The following is a 6,523-nucleotide window of genomic DNA, read 5'->3' on the forward strand; positions in this document are numbered from 1 at the left end:
GCTGTTCCCCATCTCCTGCCACTCCCAGCACCTTTTAAGAATTGGGTTAACCATCCACACAAGAAGCATTTGTCCTGTGACTGAAGGCACAGATGCGCCTGGGCAGGAGAAGATGAAGTCAGGCAGATAATGAGATGCTTCTAATGGCCATGCCTTCAGGTCAGAAGCACACTTAGTGCTCACTGAGCAACTTCTGCTCCCACACAATTTCATTCAGACATTTCTGCTCCCTCTAAGTGTCAGCAGCTGCCTCGCTTTCCAGTGCAGTCACTTGATACTTCAGCACAGCTCATAAAACCCATCTCTAAGAGCTTCCAGAAAAGCAAGAGGCACTGTTCTTGATACTTCTGACAGCTATTTTGAGAATATCAGCCACTGGACATTCCGTTCTCTATTCCTATCCTCTCCATTCCCCGTCTATGTCATGGTCCTTCAGCACCCCTCTAGCGATTTAAATTCATACCATAGACAAGTAATTTTAAGATAGAAATTAAAAGCACTACCATCATATTGGTAACTCTCTTCAACTAGGTGCATTCATTGAAAAACATGCACATTGCAAGCCTTGCTCCCTGTCCCTCTTCACAATCCTTCTGCCAGAGATTACCACAAACTTTGCTCAGCTACTTGAATGAGTGCTCACTCCTGCTATCTGACTGTCAGAGCAAGGGTGCATTCACATAAATGACTCAGTTAACTAGCATGAAAGTGGTCAGGAAGGATCATCTAGTAACAGTGACCTGTTCCACAAGTACAGCCAGCTCAGCAAGTGGGTGTTTGTCCATAGCTTCATGTTCCAAAGATTTGATGGAATTGAGTATAAGTCCTAAAATATTTCATGTAGACAAGTCTGTAGATTATGTTCTTCAATAGAAGAACATTTTTGCCCCTAATTTTGGATAATATAACAAAATGGCACCCACAGCTCCACTGAAGTTCTAGACACTAGTATAATAAAAATAACATTTTTCTGCTTAGAGGTATCAACCAAAATAAATATTCCTGGAAACTGGATTTCGAGGTTTTCTTGTGAAGCTGGAAGTAGTTTTTCAATTTATATTACAAAAACCACTGGAATATCTATGTCAGAGATTTCCAGAGAATAAGTGTTACGGAGTGACTATCTCTATCCCAAATATCAAGCTTAGTTTTTGTGATGCTGTGATAGTGTGCACAAACCTGTGTTGGCTGAATACAGCTGAGGGAAGACTTCCTAGACATCTTCCCAAGTGGATTTTAAATTATGTCTGTCTTAAAAGAAAGCAAATGATCACTGAAATAGAGTACTGGAGTAGCACACATTTAGGAGGGGAAAAAAAATACTGGCTAGGTCTCCTTCGAAAGTAGGAAAACAGGGGAAGAAGATAAAAGCATTAGTTGGGATGAGAAGCTACTACTGGGCTCTTTAGAGACGACCTAAGTGTCCAACAATGGGAGCTTGGCGAACTCTGCAGCTCTGTTACAGATCTTTCTTGCTCCTCCCTATGCAGAGCAGCGTAAAGGTACTTATGGTCTTACTCTAGGTTACCTCATGGCCAACATCAGGCAAATTTCTGCTTTAGGAGGTAGGAAGAAAGGAGCAGGTGTCTCAGCTGGTATGAAATCTTAGGCTAGAGCTCAGCAACAAATGCAAAAAAAGAGGGAAAAAGATTTTATGCTAGTTGGGGTGAGCAGCTACTTGCACGCTATGCCCCAGACTGATATCCCACAAACCAGTTCAGTCTGTTAACAACTGTTAACTTTGCAAACTCTTGAACTCATCCTCCACCCAACCATGCTTTGAGCCATATGACTGCATAATATCTGATCTGGTCCCACCCCAAAGGGTTTACAATGTAAGACCTTCATCCTGCAAGCACACACATGCCTTATTTTACTAATGCAAGTAATCCTTTTAACTTCAAAGGGATTAACAAGGAAACAGTAGGAAAACTAAGCATGTATGTAAGTGTTCACAGAATCACAGCCTAAATATAAGATGAGGCAAGAGAAAAAAAGATTGGTAAGCACAAATTGACATAATGACAAAGTGATAAGCATTACGTCAAAAGCCTAAAGGATGAAAGGAATGTGTAAAATAGGGCATATTTAAGCATATTTTCTGCCTTTTCCAAGGCATTTGTTAAATAAGAGGTTTTTATTCCCCTCCCCAAGTCTTTTATATCCATCTATAAAAATGAAAATCTTAGGCTAAGGAAACACAAGACATTTGTATGAGCTGCTGTTTGACTATCTACTCTTCTACTCTCCATTTCTTACCCTAGTTTTAAATTCACTGGTATCAAAATCCTCTTATCCAATTTCCGATGAATATTTCTTCACATTTGTTATGGGCATAATATTTAATATGCTATTTGAGTTGAAAGGAGCGTTAACATTTAAAACTGAAACAATGGCTTAGGAGAATAGCATCGTGTCTATTTTTTTTCCTGATTGTGCATTGCCTTCTCCCCTGAAGAATAAACATGGGTCTCAGGCAAGCTGTAGTTCAAATACCCTGGAACTTCCACCCTGGATCGGATGAGGTTTCTGACAGAGAAGCATAGTGTCACAGTTTAGGTTATTATTGCCCAAGACTAATTGCTTCACGCCTTTTCTAGAGATTACCAAGTCTATAAAGTGCATGAGACCTATCCAGTGTAGCATCTTAGTCAAAACACACCTTCTTCACTGGCTTAAGCTAAAACAGGGGATGTTTATGGTGAAGTGACACCATAAACCTCTGCTGCGATGGAAGCCATAAGAATGAGCAGGGTGGTAAGACAGACAGATAGGAGAGGTTAAATCTGCTAAAGCTTATGTGTTAGAACACTAAAACCTCTGTAGTACATATTTTTTTTATGGCTGGCTGGCTTGCAGTAGACCCTAAGCTACAGCCTATATATGCTCCCAATGCTACAGCCACACTTCTTCTGCCAATTTTTTTTTTTTTTTGTAGTTTGTTTTTTAAAAACAAGTCTAACTCCTATTTTGTATAAATCTACAAAACATTATATGAAAAATTTCCTGCAAATGAATTCAAATATTAAAATTAAGCTTTTATGATAATTATAACTGCAATCACTGTTTTAAAATTGTATATATGTATATAAAAATGGGTAATGCCCTTTGAGAATTATTCAGGAGCCTTAGGTGCAAATGCTTGTCATAGACAAGCTCTCATTCTATCCTTCCCCATCAACCCCATGTGAATAAATGGATATTATCCTCATGTTCTGTCATATCATCAGAGAAAGAATCCTTTAGACAAGAACCCACAATCAGAGCATGTAAAAATGTCAGACTTTCACATCTTTTAAATTTAAAAATATGAAGATGAATACATGAACTGATCTCAATTTCTTCAGTGAAGAAAAGAGACAGCTTCTCTGTAATTACAGAAGCTAAACTTTGCAACACTTCAAGTATATATAAATCAGCGCTTTAAATTGCTCTGGGAAGTACACTGTAGGAAGCCAGCATGGCAACAGCACTATTGCCATGACAGCAAACTTTATCAGCCATACAGACACCCATCTGAATTTTGTGAATGGTTATTAAATGTTATCCCTTACAGAACACACCACCATGACTGAGTCTGCGGGTCAGAAAGGTCTAAATAACTTCAGTAAAGTTTCATAAAGAAGAAAAAAAAGAGAGAGAGAAAGAGAGAGGAGAGAGATTGCAGCTTTTATATCTACTACAACATTAACCAGAATAAAAAAATCACTTTTTAAAACAAACCCCACTCTCTAGAAGGAAATACATTGTTGTAGACAACCAGCTGCTATTCTGAGCCCCACAGTCACCTGCTAAGGCCTTATGATCACCTTTAATCCCCTCAGAGAAACTCTGCAAGAGCAGGTATTCATTATGTGCTTTGAACAGAAATGGAAGAAATTGTGTAAATCAAACCATCACCCCCAAGTAAATTAAGTCATATGTCTAATTTACATGAATTATACACAGAATTCACACATTGTTCTCATAACTTCTAGGTCTTCATGGTTGAAGTGGCATTCGGAAACATCTGAAACTAAGGGCTAATATGTTGTAAGTGAAGGCAGTTATCTTTTAAGCTCCTTACAATCTAACTGCTCTCTATCGCAAGTCTGAAATCTTGTGAGAAGCTCTTTAAATATAATGTGTTTTTAGGAAGTAGTAGCTATTTCGTAGAGAACTGTTTAAAGCCAGAGAAGACCACAATTTCAAGCCTGTTGTTTGATCTTGTGCTAGAATATTGGAAGAAGAGCCAATGCAAGTTTTTCTGTTGGCACTTATTTTGAAAAGATCTAATTATTTCTTGAATTTTCTTTACAAATTTTTTTACATCATCAGAAAGAAAAAGATGTACTACATTGGTCTACATTTTTCATTTCTTTTGTGTTGAGTACAATAATCTCTTATTCACTATTGCATTAGCTCCTTAAGAATCTTTTTTTAAGTTCTGTCTTTAATACCATCTATGGAACATTCATATTCATGCCTAAAATTAGGCAAGCTGGAACTATCAGTGGTACATCTTCACTCTGAGTATCTGCTACATTACTAGGAAATTTATTTACTTAGTTTCTGCTATCTACATAGAGTGTTCCTAGTTTCAACAAGCTAAGATTACAAAAGGCTAACAAGCAGTGAGACAGGTGATCTAATAACCTGTAACTCATGGGCTACTAACATCTAAAGTGGTAAATACTAATCCTTACCTTCATAATAAGTTCCAGATTAAATTACAAAATATAGCCATAGAAAAGTAAGCACACTAAAAATCCATCATATCCTGAAACTAGTCAGTAACAAACCATAAAGATTAATAATCATACCTTGACCAGGTGGGCCCAATTTTTTAACAAATGGCCTTACTTATTCTTTCCCCAGATGATCAAGTCTTTTTCTTCCAACTATATTAAAAGTCCATTTGCAGAAAAATTATCACAGCTGATGAAAACACTGGAAGTGCACTTAAACCTCTGCAGCTGTGTAACCTTCCTCTTAACATCTTCTTATCATAAAGCCTCAGCCTTGCAGAAGTGAGGTTATTTTGTTATTCTTCTACCTGTGGCTCCCAGCTGAGAATAACACCCTTAGTATAATCTGAAAACCATTATAAGTATCGTCAAAGAGCTGAAAGAAGACATTGGTTAAGTTTGGGGATTTTGGGGGATGTGGGTTTAATAAACTGATGCATTGTGAATGTACTAATGTCTGCTCTAATGAGGAAGACTGTTCTCAAAGGGGAAGGAGAAGGTGCTGCTCCTTCTTATAAACACAACGAATACAATGCTCTCATGAGTGACCTTCTTTGTAGAGACAGAGCAACTTGGGCCTCAGCTGAAAACACAGGGAATGCTATACCTGCAGCATTTTTAAAAATTACAACAGTCATACCTAGCTTTATATAAGAATTGTCTTATGTGCTACTAGGCTTGTTTTTGTAATTAGAGTAGTAGTGACCTTGTCTTCTACATAATTCTGCCTTTGCAAAGGTGAACCATATGTATGACCTTTTCTTGTCTTGTAACTGGGCCTGCACATAGGATAGCTGATCTATACATGTGCAGGTTGGATTTATTAAATAAGTGCTACTTTCTGCCCAGATCTGGAAAGTACCAGGAAAGAGGATGGTGAGGAATATGCTATTGCCATAGCCTTGCTCAGACTCTTTGGGCCTGCACAAGATAACTTGTTCTGAAGGCAGCACCTTGCTTTCAGACTTCATTTTCTTGGGCTCTATCTTACATCATCAGTGAATATTTCCTTATTGTAGGAGAGGCCTCCTGGAAAGACAATGGCTGGGACTTGTCTATGCTTGTCGGGTGTTATTCAGACCACAAGGCCAACATAAAGCAATGCTGGTTCAAACTTGTTTTTGCCTTCTATGTATGTGAAAACCAGTTAGTTTCGTGTATAGCGTATAGTATTTTCATGTACTATATGAATGTGAAACACCACTGTTATAGCAGTACTATACTGTAATACTACTGTAATAAGAGGAGAAGCAGAATTAAGGGTATCACAGATAAAGAAGTGCTTTCTTCTGCAATTTAAACACTTTCTTTGAAGCACCTTCTGTCTGTGCAGTGGTACATGCAATATGTAACACACAGCCCAATCTTATGTTATATTTAACATGCAACAAATAGTTAATGAGTAAATGAGGCTTTTCAAGATTGTGCTGCAGGACTAAGCAGTCCCTGACCTTCCTTATGCTGATGGCTCAGTCTCATCTCTGCAGTACCCTCTCCCTCACTATGGCATAGTTATTTGGGTAATCATGCAGCACATCAGGCTGTGAAACAGATATGTCTTAAAAAGCAACCTAGCAACAACAATGTAAAGAGAGTTTCTCAGCCTATTTGGTTTCCTAACAAGGAAAACAGATGGAATAGCATGGGGACACAGACAAGCAAATGAAGATAGGACACTGTCAACTGCCAGATCACCTGAAAAAGTCTATGACATAGCAGTCTGATACTGCTCATAGTGAATAAAGTTCAGTGCTTGAATATGTCTTTGAACAATCAAGACCAAAGATTTTAATATG

The sequence above is a fragment of the Manacus candei genome, unplaced genomic scaffold (genome assembly GCF_025592945.1).
Source record: "Manacus candei isolate 608988 ecotype Guabito, Panama unplaced genomic scaffold, ASM2559294v1 h1tg000028l, whole genome shotgun sequence".
Classification (NCBI taxonomy): domain Eukaryota; kingdom Metazoa; phylum Chordata; class Aves; order Passeriformes; family Pipridae; genus Manacus; species Manacus candei.